The sequence below is a fragment of the Ranitomeya variabilis genome, chromosome 4, assembly GCF_051348905.1.
Source record: "Ranitomeya variabilis isolate aRanVar5 chromosome 4, aRanVar5.hap1, whole genome shotgun sequence".
Taxonomy (NCBI): domain Eukaryota; kingdom Metazoa; phylum Chordata; class Amphibia; order Anura; family Dendrobatidae; genus Ranitomeya; species Ranitomeya variabilis.
In genome coordinates, this window is record NC_135235.1 from 588,276,424 (window position 1) to 588,296,734 (window position 20,311).

Genomic DNA, 20,311 nt, shown 5'->3' on the forward strand with positions numbered 1-20,311 from the left:
AAGGTACAAATACGTCCACACCATGACCTGACCACATACTACTACCAAGTAGTGACCTAATAATAATGCTATACTGATCATTAACAAATATCACTGTACCAACACTAATATTATCACCAGTGACAGTGCTACACAGCAGCTCTGTAGATAGTATAAGTACAATACAGGTCAGTTCAGTGACTTTAGCTATGTGTCCATGATCAGGAATAGCAGCTTTTTGGACCCAGTGTATTCTCGTTGTATCCAAAACATTACATTGTAATCACGCAGGTAAATCCGCATGTTCTTAGTAAACTATGCGGATTTAACGCATCTAATGACTGGCTATGGAGGAAACTACGCAGTGGACACTAGGGTCTCCGTTGCCGAAATTAACATGGTGCAGCTAGTAAACCCGCACCACAGGTGAGTTTATACAGCGTTAAATAGAAGCACAGTGGGCACAGAATTTAAATAAATCCCATCCACTGTGCTTGTAATGTAGAACATTTAGAATTCAGCGCAAATGCGTACATGATTTATCAAAGGTTCACATCTACCTGAACCGAAACGTTGCTGAGATGGGCTAATAAAAGTAGCTCCTGCTTTTCCACTATGAATGGTGTGCTGCCTCCATTTTTTGGATTCCTATAATTGAAGTTTGGTCTATGCCTGGGGGGCTTTGCACCCGATTTTTCTTTTGTTTTTTCTTTTGTATTTTTGTGCTGCTCTAATATTTTTCTTTCTATCTATCTATCTATCTATCTATCTATCTATCTATCTATCTATCTATCTATCTATCTATCTATCTATCTCATGACATATCTATCTGCTGTTAGGAATCTTGTGTATGTAAATGCAGTAGCCTAAATGCACACTGAATAGTAAATTAAAGTGTTAAGATTCAGTGGAGATTTCGTTGCAGAGTATTTGTCACATCTGTACACCCGAGGGTGAAAACTTATGTTTGCAAAACGCTGCAGTGAGATACAAATTGATGCAGCTTCATATGCGCTATTTAATTTTTAATTAAGACAGGGCCCCGGGCGATTACATTCCGACTTTGAAGTGCCTGCAGTTTTGACATAGCTGGGTGGTGAAAATGAACAGATTATCGTGTCAAGTTCTGCGTCTTCCAGAAGTCACTTTCCACATTCCCAGGTAGCATCAGCTGTCTGTTCACAGGATTGTAGAAAAAACACAAGAGGTGAGATTCCGGACCACTAAGCGCTCCTGAGCTTGAAACATTAAAAAAAACATTATCTATCTATCTATCTATCTATCTATCTATCTATCTATCTATCTATCTATCTATCTATCTATCTGTCTATCTATCTAGGGTACGGAAAGTATTCAGACCCCTTTACATTTTTCACTTTTTGCTTCATTGCAGCCATTTGGTAAATTCAAAAAAGTTCATTTTTTCTCATTAATGTACACTCTGCACCCCATCTTGAATGAAAAAACAGAAATGTAGACATTTTTGCAAGTTTATTAAACAAGAAAAACTTAAATATCACATGGTCATAAGTATTTAGACCCTTTGCTCAGACACTTATATTTAAGTCACATGCTGTCCATTTCCTTGTGATCCTCCTGGAGATGGTTCTACTCCTTCATTGGAGTCCAGCTGTGTTTAATTAAACTGATGGGACTTGATTTGGAAAGGCACATGGAGCGCCCCGTCAGGGCAAAGGGGTACTCGGTACCGGGTCCTGCGGTTCACAGGGGGATGTCACGGTGGCTGACCAGGTCCATGGCCCTGGGACGTCCATATAAAAGGGGAAAGGTCTTTGAAGGGATAAAGTTGATGTTCATGACGCCACCTGTGGTATTCGGTCAGGGTGACCTGTAGCGCCCCCACTGCCGCAGGGCCGAGGGGTACCCGGTACCGGGCCTCTGAGTCTCTGCTCTGGGGTTGTCACGGCGGCTAGGCCCCGGTCCGTGACCCTGCCGTGGGGCGTACAGGGGATTACTAGGAGTGGATGATGGTAGTGGTGGTGCGGTGCAGTAAATAACGAGGACACCAGGTTGCAGTCTCTTTACCTCTTTACTGAAGATCTCTGAGTCCACAGTCCAGAATACGGTTCACCAGGCTGCGCAAGTCCGGCCGGTCTGATGGCACCTCCAGAGTTCTCTTCACAGGTGGAAATCTGTGCCTTCCTTCTAGCGCTATGTGTTGCGGTCCTTCCCTGCTGTGCTTACGGAAAGTCCCCACAACCGTTGTGTCTGTTTCTTAAGTTCCCTCACAACTCGATTAAATGATGTTCTTCTAATCCTCCGTCCCTCCCTGTTGTTCTGGTTGGGACGGCACCCGTATGACGGGTAGGCTCGGAGCTCTTCCGGGACCCTAGAGTCGCCCCTCTCCACAAGGTGCCCCCCAAGACTTCATAGGTGATTTGTGTGAGACAGCCCGCCTTAGACTGACTGTCCTGCCGCTGTTTAGAGTATTGCTTGAAGCTGAATGTTATGATACTTCCTCGGCGTTCCGGCCACCGGTAGTGCGCCTCAGTAGGGTGTTGCTCCGGTCTTACAGCACGACCCCTACTGGTATTCTCCTATTGCTTGATCTCGTTTCTCACTCAGCACAATCTATCTCGCTTCTAGTCCTTTCTTGGGCACCGCCGCTTCCCGGAGCAGGCGCGAACCCGTTACGTTCTTTCCAATGCCAAGCCTCTGTCAGGATCCCACCCCTGACAGAGACCCTACTGTATCTTCCCCCACAACACCCTCTGCCACAAGGTGTTGCCTGGTTCCAACCCAGTCAGCTTTCTGATCTAACTTCCTGCCTGACCCCCAGTTTACCCACTATGGTGGGGAGTGGCCTAATGAATAGCACCCTTAGCTCCCCCCGGAGGCCCAGCTGTGAAATGTATTGGTGTCTTTGATACCTGATCAGATGAACTCCTTCAGTGCCATCGGACGCACCGTAGCTCCCCATAGTGGCGGAGCCACAGTACTGCAACGACCAGGACTCTGGGGCGCTGCACTCCCCCCTGGTTAAACACAGTACTCCGGGACTGGGAAGAAAACAACAATACAAGTTAGCAAAAAGACATACAATTTTGTTGAGTGCAATAACAACAAGTATACTTGAACAGGCTTCCCTTTATGGGAGGTAAGATCACTTGAACGTTACAAACATGGTTAACATTATAAATTACAGGCTATAAATAACTCCTGTTACCCAACCGGGTATTCTACTAAGTGCAAAATTGCTGAACAATAATTTAACTTTGCCTTTAAGGACATACACTCTTTTATCCACTAAAGACCTTCCTATAATCACATTATAAGGCAATTTAACTTTTTCATTCTCCTTCTTTAAATCTGCAGGACCGCCTGTCCTATCGGCACCAGACCTACTGCCTCTCCTTTCAGTTACAGGACCGCCCCGTTCAGCCAGGGCCTACTGCCTTTTCAACTACTATACACAGTATAGAACATAACATTACTTTCAGTTTAAGAGCACTGAGCCATCTCGACATGACTCCTATCAGGACTCAGGGTTTACCTTCTATCCTTACTATCTATTATCATTATCAAAACATTTTCTTTTGAACATTAAGCCTTCTCATTATCTTTCTTTCTATCATGCATGCTGGACACCACGTCTATCCCTACGGGTCCACTGCATCCTTCTTTTATCTTTCACCTTTTTCTTCTCAGAGAACATCATCACTATTTCTTCACAATTAACTAGTTAAACACATATAACTTACTCATGTAAACATTATCATCACTTTCTTTTATCAAACATTATTGCTATCTGTCTTAAAGCAATATCACCATTTAAGTGCAACAAATGAACATCCCCTTTAAGAGGGGACCAAGTCTCTATGAGGTAGCATATCTTCTCAAGCTACCAGTCCATACTCAGCAAAGGTTCCAGTGTGGTATCTTCACAAAGAGTCCTTCTTGTATGTAAAACCAGTAAGAAGCCCCTTTAAGAAGGTGCAAACTATTTACAAGCAGTTTGTATCATGCACTGTTCATGATTCAGCAGTTCTTTTCAACAATGAGGAAACAGGAAACAAAAGCAAAAGCAGAGGAAGGGATCCCGGGTAAACAAAGGGATCCCTTTAAGAATAACCCAGGTCGGGTTTAAAGCAGCAAAAAGCAGGGAAACAAACAGTTAACTATGTACAGTTTCAGGTTTCCGAGGTTTAGTGGGACGGCTTCCAGGGCTGCACCTGGCACTTAACCCTTCTTGGCCTGGGAAGAGTGAGGTCCAGGGTTACACCCAGTGCTGGACAAACGCCGTTAATCCGTCTTGCATGTACTGTTAAATCGGGCGCAGCGATGGAGATCTGCGCAGCTCGAGTATGGACATTTGCTGCAGCAGAGGTAGCGGCTGCTGCAAGATCAGTCACTGGAACGGAGTCAGCAGCTGTGGCACTAGCAGTCGCGGGAGTGGTGTCAGTTGTCAGGGCAGGGTCGTCCTTCATACCTGCTTCAGATGCGGTCCCTCCGGTGCCGGTCTGCTCTGCCTCCGCTGGGGTCTGGAATGCTGGCTGCAGGGCCTCGTGCTGCGACGTTGTCATCTCTACTTGCAGTGTCTGCAGTGTCCCGCTTTCCGGCTTCAAAGCGCTGGAACTTCTTCCCTGCTCTGAACCAGATGAGGCTGCCGACAGATGTCTGGTGAGGCTCCTGATGATGGCCTTCTTCCACCCGGCCTCAGTGCTCAGCTGCGTCCGCCGGGGTCGGTCGCTGAGCTCGTCCACTCCGGCCTGCAGGAATTCAGCATCAGCGGTGGAGGCCTGGTTGCGGTGCCCCTCCGGGTGGCTGGGGGAGTCCTCTGCTCCGACCCCACGCTCCGGCTCCGGGCGGCTCGCCATGGCATCCTCCATGTCGCTCACTTCTTCTTCCTGGTCCTTTTCCCGCTCTCTCCTTCGTGGGCGGTTTCGTTTTCTCTGTCTCTGCCCACCATTGAGGATCAGGAGGCGGATCTCAGCTGCTGACGGACACGTCCTCAAGGGGCCGAGATATTTAAACTGGGCGGCCATTGTCTTTCGCGCTCTTCAGCTTGTTCACGCCCACTTCCACGCCCTTCTTCTTCTCCTGCGCTCTCCTTAGCGCTGTAATGGCGGCGGTTTTGGCGCGAACTTTTGGCGGCAAGTGACACAGCACAGTCTTTGCAATAAAGTACAGTCCAAGCACAATAAATCACAGTTCCAAGGCACACATGACCTGATTCTTCAGGCTTAAGTAGATCCTGTTCGTGACGCCAAGTTGTAGCGCCCCCACTGCCGCAGGGCCAAGGGGTACCCGGTACCGGGCCTCTGAGTCTCTGCTCTGGGGTTGTCACGGCGGCTAGGCCCCGGTCCGTGACCCTGCCGTGGGGCGTACAGGGGATTACTAGGAGTGGATGATGGTAGTGGTGGTGCGGCGCAGCAAATAACGAGGACACCAGGTTGCAGTCTCTTTACCTCTTTACTGAAGATCTCTGAGTCCACAGTCCAGAATACGGTTCACCAGGCTGCGCAAGTCCGGCCGGTCTGATGGCACCTCCAGAGTTCTCTTCACAGGTGGAAATCTGTGCCTTCCTTCTAGTGCTATGTGTTGCGGTCCTTCCCTGCTGTGCTTACGGAAAGTCCCCACAACCGTTGTGTCTGTTTCTTAAGTTCCCTCACAACTCGATTAAATGATGTTCTTCTAATCCTCCGTCCCTCCCTGTTGTTCTGGTTGGGACGGCACCCGTATGATGGGTAGGCTCGGAGCTCTTCCGGGACCCTAGAGTCGCCCCTCTCCACAAGTTGCCCCCCAAGACTGCATAGGTGATTTAAGTTAGACAGCCCGCCTTAGACTGACTGTCCTGCCGCTGTTTAGAGTATTGCTTGAAGCTGAATGTTATAATACTCCCTCGGCGTTCCGGCCACTGGTAGTGCGCCTCAGTAGGGTGTTGCTCCGGTCTTACAGCACGACCCCTACTGGTATTCTCCTTTTGCTTGATCTCGTTTCTCACTCAGCACAATCTATCTCGCTTCTAGTCCTTCCTTGGGCACCGCCGCTACCCGGAGGAGGCGCGGTCCCGTTACGTTCGTTCAAGTTGCCAAGCCTCTGTCAGGATCCCACCCCTGACAGAGACCCTACTGTATCTTCCCCCACAACACCCTCTGCCACAAGGTGTTGCCTGGTTCCAACCCAGTCAGCTTTCTGATCTAACTTCCTGCCTGACCCCCAGTTTACCCACTATGGTGGGGAGTGGCCTAATGAATAGAACCCTTAGCTCCCCCCGGAGGCCCAGCTGTGAAATGTATTGGTGTCTGTGATACCTGGTCAGATGAACTCGTTCAGTGCCGTCAGACGCACCATAGCTCCCCATAGTGGCGGAGCCACAGTACTGCAACGACCAGGACTCTGGGGCGCTGCAGACCGACGCTGCTTCAAGGGATCCGCTGGGGTAATGTTATGGCAATTAGATGGTATACTTTCCACAGGTGAAGTATGTCCCCAGGGCTTCCCGGTGTGTAGACGGTGGATGGTGAGAGGCGCAGAGAAGAACAAGGACACAAGGTTGCAGTCCCTCTTTACCTTTTACTGAAGACTTCAGCATCCACAGTCCAGGGCACCAGACCACAGGGTAGGCAGAGTCCGGCCGGTTTGGTGGCAAGTCCAGAGTTCCCTTGTCCAGGTGGAAATCAATAGCCTTCCCTTGCGCTGCAGTGGTGTAGTCCCTTACTGCCTATGGCTTCACATAAGGGTCTCACAGATGTGATGTTTCGCTCTCTCTGTCCCCCATATAGGATAGGAGAAAACCCGTATGACTGGTGACTTGAGCCTGTTTATAGGGTCTCTTAGATAACCCGGCTCTATGGGGTGTCACCGTGCCTCCTGGGTGTAGGTGCGGACAGGTAACCTGCAATTAACTGTCCTGCCGGTCTCTGAAATAAGGCTTAGAGGACCCTATTCCCTCGATGTTCTGGCTACCGGGGTTCTGCTCCTCAGAAGGAGGCAGCCTGTTCGGGGCTGGTCCCCTACTGGTGTCCTCTCCTTTGCTTCACCTTCCTTCACGCTCGCTGCAATACAGTTCTGCCTTCCAATGTCTCTTTCCGGGAGCTGCAGCTCTGAGGGCATGCACACCTCCGTCGACCCTCTGTCCTCTTCAGACTAATGTCTGGAACTGACTAACCATCCCTACAGACTACCAGATATATATATATATATATATATATATATATATATATATATATAGGGAGTGACCTAATAAATAGAAGCAGAAGCTCCCCCTGGTGGTCTGGAGTGTGAATGTGTTGCATGTTTGTGATACCTGGATGCAGTTATCCTTTCTTGCCTCCAAACGTAGCATCACTCTCCCCGAGAGGAAAGCAATACCACTGCAACGACCAGGACCCTGGGGCGCCACACACACACCTGTCTATATAAGACATCACAGCTCACAGTACGTCAGACCAAATGAGAATCATGAAGTCAAAGGAACTGGCCAAGGAGCTCAGAGACAGAATTGTGGCAAGACACAGATCTGGCCAAGGTTACAACAGAATTTCTGCAGTACTCAAGGTTCCTAATAATAATAATAATAATAATTTTTATTTATATAGCGCCAACATATTCCGCAGCGCTTTACAACTTATAGAGGGGACTTGTACAGACAATAGACATTACAGCATAACAGAAATCACAGTTCAAAACAGATACCAGGAGGAATGAGGGCCCTGCTCGCAAGCTTACAAACTATGAGGAAAAGGGGAGACACGAGAGGTGGATGAAGCTGAGTTCCTAAGAGCACAGTGGCCTCCATAATCCTTAAATGGAAGAAGTTTGGGACCACTAGAAGTCTTCCTAGACCTGACAGTTCAGCCAAACTGAGCAATCGTGGGAGAAGAGCCTTGGTGAGAGATTTAAAGAAGAACCTCAAGATCACTGTGGCTGAGCTCCAGAAATGCAGTAAGGAGACGGGAGAAAGTTCCACAAAGTCAACTATCACTGCAACCCTCCACCAGTCGGGCCTTTGTGGCAGAGTGGCCCTACGAAAGCCTCTCCTCAGTGCAAGACATATGAAATCCCCATAGAGTTAGCTAAAAACACACGAAGGACTCCCAGACTATGAGAAATAAGATTCTCTGGTCTGATAAGAGGATGATAGACCTTTTTGGTGATAATTCTAAGCGGTACATGTGGAGAAAACCAGGTACTGCTCATCACCTGCCCAATACAATCCCTACAGTGAAACATGGTAGTGGTAGTATCATGCTATGGGAATGTTTTTCAGCTGCAGGGACAGGACGACTGGTTGTCATTGAAGGAAACATGAATGCGGCCAAGTACAGAGATATCCTGGATGAAAACCTCTTCCAGAGTGCTCTGGACCTCAGACTTGGCTGAAGGTTCACCTTCCAACAAGACAATGACCTTAAGCACACAGCTAAAATAACAAAGGAGTGGCTTCAGGACAACTCTGTGACCATTCTTGACTGGCCCAGCCAGAGCCTTGACCTAAACCCAATTGAGCATCTCTGGAGAGACCTGAAAATGGCTGTCCACCAGCGTTCACCATCTAACCTGACAAAACTGAAGAGGATCTGCAAGCAAGAATGGCAGAGGATCCCCAAATCCAGGTGTGAAAAACTTCATCATTCCCAAGAAGACTCATGGCTGTACTAGCTCAAAAGGGGGCTTCTACTCAAACCTGAGCAAAGGGTCTGAATACTTATGACCATGTAACATTTCAGTTTTTCTTTTTTAATAAATTTGCAAACATTTCTACATTTCTGTATTTTTTCAGTCAAGATGGGGTGCAGAGTGTACATTAATGAGAAAAAATTAACTTTTTAGAATTTACCAAATGGCTGCAATGAAACAAAGAGTGAAAAATTTAAAGGGGCCTGAATACTTTATGTACCCACTGTATCTATCTATCTATCTATCTATCTATCTATCTATCTATCTATCTATCTATCTATCATATAATTAGTAAAGATAAAAAAATATTTTTACTTATATGTAATAGATTTTTTTTTTTACTCAGATTTTGCACTTTTGTCACTGTTCATATTAGTTATTGGTATAAGAGCTGAATGTCGGTACAAATCTAGACACAACTGATCTTCACTTATTTCACTTTCTTCCTTTATTATACTCCAGAGCTTCACTCACTATTCGGCCACGATCACACTTTCAGTTTTTGGTATCATCAGTATTTGTAAGCCAAAACTAGGAGAGGAAAAGTCAGAGGAAAAGTATAATAGAAACATGTCACAACTTCTATATTTCTCACCCACTGCTGGTTTTGGCTTATAAATACTGATATAAAATACTCACCAAATACTGATAGCGTTGACGTGGCCTTCTGCTGGTTCAGTCACTGTGTACATACATTACATTACTTATCCTGTACTGATCCTGAGTTACATCCTGTATTATACTCCAGAGCTGCACTCACTATTCTGCTGGTGCAGTCACTGTGTACATACATTACATTACTTCTCCTCTACTGATCCTGAGTTACATCCTGTATTATACTCCAGAGCGACATTCACTATTCTGCTGGTGGAGTCACTGTGTACATACATTACATTACTTCTCCTGTACTGTTCCTGAGTTACATCCTGTATTATACTCCAGAGCGACACTCACTATTCTGCTGGTGGAGTCACTGTGTACATACATTACATTACTTATCCTGTACTGATCCTGAGTTACATCCTGTATTATACTCGAGAGCTGCACTCACTATTCTGCTGGTGGAGTCACTGTGTACATACATTACATTACTTATCCTGTACTGATCCTGAGTTACATCCTGTATTATACACCCCAGAGCTGAACTCACTGTTCTGCTGGTGCAGTCACTGTGTACATACATTACATTACTTATCCTGTACTGATCCTGAGTTACATCCTGTATTATACTCCAGAGCTGCACTCACTATTCTGCTGATGCAGTCACTGTGTACATACATTACATTACTTATCCTGTACTGATCCTGAGTTACATCCTGTACTATACTCCAGAGCTGCACTCACTATTCTGCTGGTGGAGTCACTGTGTACATGCAGCGCCCCAGAGTCCTGGTCGTTGCAGTACTGTGGCTCCGCCACTATGGGGAGCTACGGTGCGTCCGATGGCACTGAAGGAGTTCATCTGATCAGGTATCACAGACACCAATACATTTCACAGCTGGGCCTCCGGGGGGAGCTAAGGGTGCTATTCATTAGGCCACTCCCCACCATAGTGGGTAAACTGGGGGTCAGGCAGGAAGTTAGATCAGAAAGCTGACTGGGTTGGAACCAGGCAACACCTTGTGGCAGAGGGTGTTGTGGGGGAAGATACAGTAGGGTCTCTGTCAGGGGTGGGATCCTGACAGAGGCTTGGCATTGGAAAGAACGTAACGGGTTCGCGCCTGCTCCGGGAAGCGGCGGTGCCCAAGAAAGGACTAGAAGCGAGATAGATTGTGCTGAGTGAGAAACGAGATCAAGCAATAGGAGAATACCAGTAGGGGTCGTGCTGTAAGACCGGAGCAACACCCTACTGAGGCGCACTACCGGTGGCCGGAACGCCGAGGGAGTATCATAACATTCAGCTTCAAGCAATACTCTAAACAGCGGCAGGACAGTCAGTCTAAGGCGGGCTGTCTCACACAAATCACCTATGAAGTCTTGGGGGGCACCTTGTGGAGAGGGGCGACTCTAGGGTCCCGGAAGAGCTCCGAGCCTACCCGTCAAATGGGTGCCGTCCCAACCAGCACATCAGGGAGGGACGGAGGATTAGAAGAACATCATTTAATCGAGTTGTGAGGGAACTTAAGAAACAGACACAACGGTTGTGGGGACTTTCCGTAAGCACAGCAGGGAAGGACCGCAACACATAGCGCTAGAAGGAAGGCACCGATTTCCACCTGTGAAGAGAACTCTGGAGGTGCCATTGGACCGGCCGGACTTGCGCAGCCTGGTGAACCGTATTCTGGACTGTGGACTCAGAGATCTTCAGTAAAGAGGTAAAGAGACTGCAACCTGGTGTCCTCGTTATTTACTGCACCGCACCACCACTACCATCATCCACACCTATCATTCACTGTGCGCCCCACGGCAGGGTCACGGACCGGGGCCTAGCTGCCGTGACAACCCCAGAGCAGAGACTTCGGAGGCCCGGTACCGGGTACCCCTCGGCCCTGCGGCGGTGGGGGCGCTACAACTTGGCGTCACGAACAGGATCTACTTAAGCCTGAAGAATCAGGTCATGTGTGCCTTGGAACTGTAATTTGTTGTGCTTGGACTGTACTTTATTGCAAAGACTGTGCTGCGCCATTTACCGCCAAAAGTTCCCGCCAAAAACCGCCGCCATTGCTACGCCAGAGAAGCAGGAGGGCGTGCCATGGGAGGAGACTACCAAAGTGGTGCCAGAAGCGGTGATTGCCCCCTGCGCCTCTTGTTGCAAAGCGATGACCTGCCTCAAAGCAGAGGACCACCTCCTGACCTGCAACGGCGGGAAACGGGAGACGGAGAGGAAGCCCGACCTTGGAGAAATGGCGGAGTCAGATGCATGCACTGTCACCGAATGCTGGACAGCGACGATGAGCAGCAGGGACCCGAACAATGGCAAGGTGATCCCGGCTTGTCCTCACCCATCAGAGGAGGACCCGCGTCCACCGCAGCGGAAGGACCTGAGTTCCTCGGAGCCGGTAGCGGAGCTGAGCCGACCTATCCCGACCTCGGAACTAGCCGAAGAGGAGCTATGGGGAGCGGAGCCGTATCCGGAGGCTGCCGAGGAGGAGCTGCGGTCCGGGCTGCAGTCGACTCCAGCGTCCTCGTTAATGGAACGGATCGACATCGGTGGAATCACATCAGACGCAGGTATAGAAAGCGCCCCTGCTCCCCCGACCGATCCCGATCCTGCGATCGATCCTCGCCTTCACAATAACCGGTTCCTCTTGGCGGGGCTAGGGGTACTATTCCCCGGCGCAATGGGGAGGCTGATACCTCTGCCACCGACCCAGACGGGGGAGTTCGTAGATGTGAGCCCGGAGGGAGTCATCCTCCGGTGGGAGGCCCCCCGAATTGGGCGGGATGGAGTCCGGCGAGAAGGTCACACTATTGCCGTGCTGAATTGGGAACAATACAAGCGGTACTTGATCCTACAATGGAGGGACTGGAAAGAGAGGGAACAAACTACCGCCGCATCAGCCGTGGACCAAGGGCTGAAGCCTGCACGGTCGGGAGATGTCCACCATCAGCTGATGTCTGGCCACCTACCAAGAGAATAAACCTCGATACCATGAATCTGTAAATAGTTGCTGTTTTCCTGTTGTTCTGCTGAACCCGTTCAGGGTTAACTCTTAAGGGGATCCTTTTGTTGACCTGGGATCCCTATTGTTTTGCTTTTGTTTGATTTTTCTAAAGTTTTATTTGCACAAGTTTCTAGAACTGCTGAAATCATGAACAGTGCATGATCCGAACTTCTTGTATATAGTTTGCACCTTATTAAAGGCGCTCCCTACTGGTTTTACTTCAAAAAGGACTCTTTGTGAAGATACCACACTGGAACCTTTGCTGAGTATGGACTGGTAGCTTGAGAAGATATGCTACCTCACAGAGACTTGGTCCCCTCTTAAAGGGGACGTTCATTTGTTGCGCTTCAACCGTGATATTGCTTTAAGATTGGAAGCAATAATGTCTTGACCAAAGAAAGTGATGATAACGTTTACATGAGAAAGTTATACGTGTTTAATTAGTTAAATGTGAAGAAAAACTGATGATGTGCTCTGAGAAGTAAAAGGTCAAAGATAGAAGAAGGATGCAGTGGACCCGTAGGGATAGATGTGGTGTCCAGCATGCATGAAAGGAAGAAAGATAATGAGAAGGCTTAATGTTTGATAGAAAATGTTTTTGATAATGCTGATAGATAGTTAGGATAGAAGGTAATCTCTGACTCCTCATAGGAGTCATGTAGAGATGACTTAGTGCTCTTAAACTGAAAGTAATGTTATGTTCTATACTGTGTATAGTAGTTGAAAAGGCAGTAGGCCCTGGCTGAACGGGGCGGTCCTGTAGCTGAAAGGAGAGGCAGTAGGTCTGGTGCCGATAGGACAGGCGGTCCTGCAGATTTAAAGAAGGAGAATGAAAAAGTTAAATTGCCTTATAATGTGATTATAGGAAGGTCTTTAGTTGATAAAAGAGTGTATGTCCTTAAAGGCAAAGTTAAATTATTGTTCAGCAATTTTGCACTTAGTAGAATACCCGGTTGGGTAACAGGAGTTATTTATAGCCTGTAATTTATAATGTTAACCATGTTTGTAACGTTCAAGTGATCTTACCTCCCATAAAGGGAAGCCTGTTCAAGTATACTTGTTGTTATTGCACTCAACAAAATTGTATGTCTTTTTGCTAACTTGTATTGTTGTTTTCTTCCCAGTCCCGGAGTACTGTGTTTAACCAGGGGGGAGTGCAGCGCCCCAGAGTCCTGGTCGTTGCAGTACTGTGGCTCCGCCACTATGGGGAGCTACGGTGCGTCCGATGGCACTGAAGGAGTTCATCTGATCAGGTATCAAAGACACCAATACATTTCACAGCTGGGCCTCCGGGGGGAGCTAAGGGTGCTATTCATTAGGCCACTCCCCACCATAGTGGGTAAACTGGGGGTCAGGCAGGAAGTTAGATCAGAAAGCTGACTGGGTTGGAACCAGGCAACACCTTGTGGCAGAGGGTGTTGTGGGGGAAGATACAGTAGGGTCTCTGTCAGGGGTGGGATCCTGACAGAGGCTTGGCATTGGAAAGAACGTAACGGGTTCGCGCCTGCTCCGGGAAGCGGCGGTGCCCAAGAAAGGACTAGAAGCGAGATAGATTGTGCTGAGTGAGAAACGAGATCAAGCAATAGGAGAATACCAGTAGGGGTCGTGCTGTAAGACCGGAGCAACACCCTACTGAGGCGCACTACCGGTGGCCGGAACGCCGAGGAAGTATAACATTCAGCTTCAAGCAATACTCTAAACAGCGGCAGGACAGTCAGTCTAAGGCGGGCTGTCTCACACAAATCACCTATGAAGTCTTGGGGGGCACCTTGTGGAGAGGGGCGACTCTAGGGTCCCGGAAGAGCTCCGAGCCTACCCATCAAATGGGTGCCGTCCCAACCAGCACATCAGGGAGGGACGGAGGATTAGAAGAACATCATTTAATCGAGTTGTGAGGGAACTTAAGAAACAGACACAACGGTTGTGGGGACTTTCAGTAAGCACAGCAGGGAAGGACCGCAACACATAGCGCTAGAAGGAAGGCACCGATTTCCACCTGTGAAGAGAACTCTGGAGGTGCCATTGGACCGGCCGGACTTGCGCAGCCTGGTGAACCGTATTCTGGACTGTGGACTCAGTAAAGAGGTAAAGAGACTGCAACCTGGTGTCCTCGTTATTTACTGCACCGCACCACCACTACCATCATCCACACCTATCATTCACTGTGCGCCCCACGGCAGGGTCACGGACCGGGGCCTAGCCGCCGTGACAACCCCAGAGCAGAGACTTCGGAGGCCCGGTACCGGGTACCCCTCGGCCCTGCGGCGGTGGGGGCGCTACATACATACATTGCATTACTTATCCTGTACTGATCCTGAGATTTATCCTGTATTATACTCCAGAGCTGCACTCACTATTCTGCTGGTGGAGTCACTGTGTACATACATTACATTACTTCTCCTGTACTGATCCTGAGTTACATCCTGTATTATACTCCAGAACGACACTCACTATTCTGCTGGTGGAGTCACTGTGTACATACATTACATTCATAGCTCCCAACCGTCCCTCATTGTGCGGGACTGTCCCGTTTTGAGCCTTTGCCCTGCTCTCCCGCACAGGACGCTCTGATCCCGCAGACAGCAGGAGTGAGAAGCAGCTGACACGCCCCCTTGTGTTATGCCATGCCCCAGGCCCTTACCCTTCCATATAGCTGCCTGCTTTCTGCGCACAGGACCTGTGATGAGGTCACAGGAGGGGAGGAGTCAGGGGTCACATGATCGGGACCTCCGTGGATTGCAGGACACGGCTGTGCTGGTTGCTGGATGAGGTAAGTAATGCCTTGTGTGGGGTCAGGAGGTGTACAGTGTGGATGTAGCAGAGCCGTGTGTGTGTGCGAGGTGTATGAAGCGGAGCCGTGTGTGTGTGAGGTGTATGGAGCGGAGCCATGTGTGTACGAGGTGTATGGAGCGGAGCAATGTGTGTATGAAGTGTATGGAGCGGAGCCATGTGTGTATGAGGTGTGTGGAGTGGAGCCGTGTGTGTGCGAGGTGTATGGAGCGGAGCCATGTGTGTATGAGGTGTATGGAGCAGAGCCATGTGTGTATGAGGTGTATGGAGCAGAGCCGTGTGTACGAGGTGTATGGAGCAGAGCCGTGTGTATGAGGTGTATGGAGCGGAGCAATGTGTGTATGAGGTGTATGGAGCGGAGCAATGTGTGTATGAGGTGTATGGAGCGGAGCCGTGTGTGTATGAGGTGTATGGAGCAGAGCCGTGTGTGTTTGAGGTGTATGGAGTGGAGCTGAATGTGTACGAGGTGTATGGAGCAGAGCCATGTGTGTACGAGGCGTATGGAGCGGAGCTGAATGTGTACGAGGCGTATGGAGCGGAGCTGAATGTGTACGAGGTGTACGGAGCGGAGCCGCGTGTGTACGGAGCGGAGCCGTGTGTGCAAAGTGTACGGAGCGCAGCTGCGTGTGTAGGAGTAGCTATGTATGGCCATTATATGGTACAAAGTATCATGTGCGGCCATTATACAGTATGGAGCATCATGTGGGGCCATTATACAGTATGGAGCATCATGTGCAGCCAATATACAGTATAGAGCATCATGTGCAGTCATTATACAGTATGGAGCCTCATGTGTGGCCATTATACAGTATGGAGCATCATGTGCGGTCATTATACAGTATGGAGCATCATGTGCGGTCATTATACAGTATGGAGCATCATGTGCGGTCATTATACAGTATGGAGCATCATGTGCTGTCATTATACAGTATGGAGCATCATGTGCGGTCATTATACAGTATGGAGTATCATGTGTGGCCATTATACAGTATGGAGCATCATGTGCAGCCAATATACAGTATGGAGCATCATGTGCAGTCATTATACAGTATGGAGCATCATGTGCGGTCATTATACAGTATGGAGCATCATGTGCGGTCATTATACAGTATGGAGCATCATGTGCGGTCATTATACAGTATGGAGTATCATGTGTGGCCATTATACAGTATGGAGCATCATGTGCAGTCATTATACAGTATGGAGCATCATGTGCGGTCATTATACAGTATGGAGCATCATGTGCGGTCATTATACAGTATGGAGCATCATGTGCGGTCATTATACAGTATGGAGCATCATGTGCGGTCATTATACAGTATGGAGCATCATGTGCGGTCATTATACAGCATGGAGCATCATGTGCGGTCATTATGCAGTATGGAGCATCATGTGTGGTCATTATACAGTATGGAGCATCATGTGTGGTCATTATACAGTATGGAGCACTGTGTGGCCATTATACAGAATGGAGCATCATGTGCAGCCAATATACAGTATGGAGCATCATGTGCGGTCATTATACAGTATGGAGCATCATGTGTGGTCATTATACAGTATGGAGTATCATGTGTGGCCATTATACAGTATGGAGCATTATGTGCAGCCAATATACAGTATGGAGCATCATGTGTGGCCATTATACAGTATGGAGCATCATGTGCGGTCATTATACAGTGTGGAGCACTGTGTGGCCATATTTTTTTGTTTAGAATTATTGTATATGAAACAGTGTGATCAGCAGTGCTAAATGGGTGTGGTTGGGACGTGGATATGGGTGTGACTAATTATGAATGGGTGTGACCAGAGGCGTGGCCTAAAATTTGCCGCTTATAGGTGTAGAAAATGCGGCCACTACGGGGCTCAAATGTAAGAGGGCCTGGTGCCAGTCCCGCGCCTGGCATCTCATTTTCAGCGGTGTCTGCATCCCGGATACCGATACAGTTGAAAACAATAACAGAAGAGCAAACCGTTTGCTCCCTTCTCCATCATTCTCCCTGTAATTTTGAGATATGTTGTCTGAGCGCTGCCGAACAGTGCAGAGATTCAGAACACACGCTACGCAGACCAGAGAAGTGGGGGAACAAGGAGAGGTTTGCAGGGTTATGTGGGGCCACTATATTATTTGGAGGGCTATTTGGTGGGACATTTTTCTGTTTGGAGTGCTATGTGGGTGGCCATTATACTATTTGGAGAGCTAAGACAGGGCCATTATACTATTTAGAGGACTATGTGGGGGAAAAATATACTGTATGGAGTGCTGTGTAGTGGTCATTATACTGTTTTGAGAGCTGTGTTGTGGTCATTATACTGTTTGGAGGATTGTGTGGTCATTATACTGTTTGGAGGGCTGTGTTGTGGTCTTATACTGTTTGGAGTGCTGTGTGGTGGTCATTATACTGTTTGGAGGGCTGTGTGGTGGTCATTATACTGTTTGGAGGGTTGTGTGGTGGTCGTTATACTGTTTGGAGGGCTGTGTGGTGGTCATTATACTTTTTGGAGGGCTGTGTGGTGGTCATTATACTGTTTGGAGGGCTGTGTGGTGGTCATTATACTGTTTGGAGGACTGCGTGAGAGCCATCATACTGTATCTTATTGTGTTTTTGGAGCACTTTTGTTGGCATCTCACTTCATGGGAGCCATGAGAGGGGTATCTTAGCGCATGGGAAAATGAAGGGGCTTAAATAGGGGCAGAATTACTTTGTAAAGGCTGCAAAGTTGTAAGATTTGCTTTTCTGTGACCCTGCAGAATATTATACATTTTTTTGATGGCGCAGCAATTAGGACTTCTTCTAAGAGGCCCCATGATTGCTAGGTATGCTCCTGCTTCTCCTGTACTGATCGTGAGTTACACCCTGTATTATACTCCAGAGCTGCATTGAATGATTGCAGTCTGTTTATACTGTCCAATGAACATTCCTATGGGGGTGTTATTTGGTCACTATGTGGCGGTTATATGTTTTCTAGTCATGGTATTGCGGTATTAATTGTCTCCTGTATGTGGTATTATTGGTATATTGGTCTTGGTATAGTGGGTTTTGCTCAATAACAATAAGGTGGTTATTTTTAGACACTATGTACTGATAATATATGGTCATAGTGTGGCAGTATTTGTTTTTGTATGTGGTTTTATAGGTTTTGATATACTGGGTATTGTTCTGCAATATTATGGAGATAATATTTAGTTTTATTGTAACTATATTTACTTAGAAAATTATCTTATTGCCGTGCTTTGTTTTGTTTTTGTCACATTTATATATTGCATTTATATTATACTAACTGTGCTACCCGGCTTTTGCCCGGGTTAATAACTGCTGTTAGCAAAATAGAATGTGTTAACAAAAATTTATTCTGCACACAAAAACCACAAAACAAATAGATAGAAATGTAATTATTAAAAGGCAAAAACTAAGCTAATAGAAGCATTTCACAACATATATTTCATCTTGTTTTAGTCTGCAAGCCTCGCTTCCTTCTCCTCAGTAAGTTCATTGGCCCTTGAGGAAGCAGCTCTTGTTGTCTTGTCTGCAAGCCTCGCTTCCCTCTGCTCAGTAAGTTCATTGGCTCTTGAGGAAGCAGCTCTTGTTCTCATGTGTGTCAGCCTTGTTTCTCAGTCTTCACATTGTTCAGTTTCTATATCTTCTCACATAGAGGTAATGTGACTGACATCAGCCTTTCCACCAACACACCCTAACGGACATGTTATTACCTCACACAAGCTTTGTTATACTGAGAATGTCCTTTGTTGCCTATATTAACCAATCAGAGCTCAGATTAATTATCTGTAGCAAAATAGAAGCTGAGCTGTGATTGGTTGCTATTGGCAGCCTGATAAATCCCCAGCCAACAGGAAGCCCTCCCCCCTGGCAGTATATATTAGCTCACACATACACATAATAGACAGGTCAAGTGACTGACAGCTGCCGTATTTCCTATATGGTACATTTGTTGCTCTTGTAGTTTTTCTGCTTATTAACCCCTTCCCGACCTGTGACACAGCGTATGCGTCATGAAATTCGGTGCCAATCCGACCTGTGATGCATATGCTGTGTCACAGAATGATCGCGTCCCTGCAGATCGGGTGAAGGGGTTAACTCCCATTTTACCCGATCTGCAGAGACAGGGGGAGTGGTACTTCAGCCCAGGGGGGGTGGCTTCACCCCCCCCGTGTCTACGATCGCTCTGATTGGCTGTTGAAAGTGAAACTGCCAATCAGAGCGATTTGTAATATTTCACCTATGAAAATGGTGAAATATTACAATCCAGCCATGGCCGATGCTGCAATAGCATCTGCCATGGCTGGAGACCCCGATCTGCCCCCACCCCACCCCACCGATTGCCTCCCCAGTCGTCCTTTTTGCCCCGATCTCCGTTCCGCTCCCCTCCTCCCTCCTGTCGGCTCCCCCGGTCCTCCTGTCCGCTCCCCAGGTCCTCCGATCCCCCCCCCCGTGTTCCGGTCCCACCCCCCATACTTACCTAGCTCCAATGTCCCTCCCGGTGTCCGGCCGTCTGCTTCATGGGCGCCGCCATCTTGGAAAATGGCGGGCGCATGCGCAGTGCGCCCGCCAAATCTGCCAGCCGGCAGATTCGTTCCTGCACATTTTGGTCGCTGTGATAAGTTCTATCACAGCGATCAAAATAAAAAAAATAGTAAATAAATCACCCCCATAGGTAGGGACAAGAATAAAATACAGAAAATATAATTATTTTTGTTTTTCCATTAGGGTTAGGGTTAGGGGTAGGGTTAGGGGTACGGTTGCACTTAGGGTTGCACTTAGGGCTAGGGTTGCACTTAGGGTTGCACTTAGGGTTGCACTTAGGGCTAGGGTTGCACTTAGGGTTGCACTTAGGGCTAGGGTTGCACTTAGGGTTGCACTTAGGGTTGCACTTAGGTCTAGGGTTGCACTTAGGGTTGCACTTAGGGTTGCACTTAGGGCTGCACTTAGGGTTGCACTTAGGGTTGCACTTAGGGCTAGGGTTGCACTTAGGGTTGCACTTAGGGTTGCACTTAGGGCTAGGGTTGCACTTAGGGTTGCACTTAGGGTTGCACTTAGGGCTAGGGTTGCACTTAGGGTTGCACTTAGGGTTGCACTTAGGGTGGCACTTAGGGCTAGGGTTGCACTTAGGGTTGCACTTAGGGCTAGGGTTGCACTTAGGGCTAGGGTTGCACTTAGGGCTAGGGTTGCACTTAGGGCTAGGGTTGCACTTAGGGCTAGGGTTAGAATTAGGGTTAGAATTAGGGTTAGAATTAGGGTTAGGGTTGGAATTAGGGTTAGAATTAGGCTATGTGCACA

General features: G+C 48.0%; 1 long non-coding RNA gene across 1 annotated transcript in view; it reads left to right on the forward strand.

Annotated features, from left to right (window-relative positions):
• Positions 1 to 1,149: 1,149 nt before the first annotated feature.
• The window catches only part of LOC143765936 (uncharacterized), a 39,299-nt gene continuing 20,137 nt past the window's right edge, over positions 1,150 to 20,311 (forward strand). The window contains exon 1 of the long non-coding RNA XR_013213481.1: positions 1,150 to 1,186. This is a non-coding gene — a long non-coding RNA (uncharacterized LOC143765936). The remainder of the gene's footprint in view (positions 1,187 to 20,311) is intronic.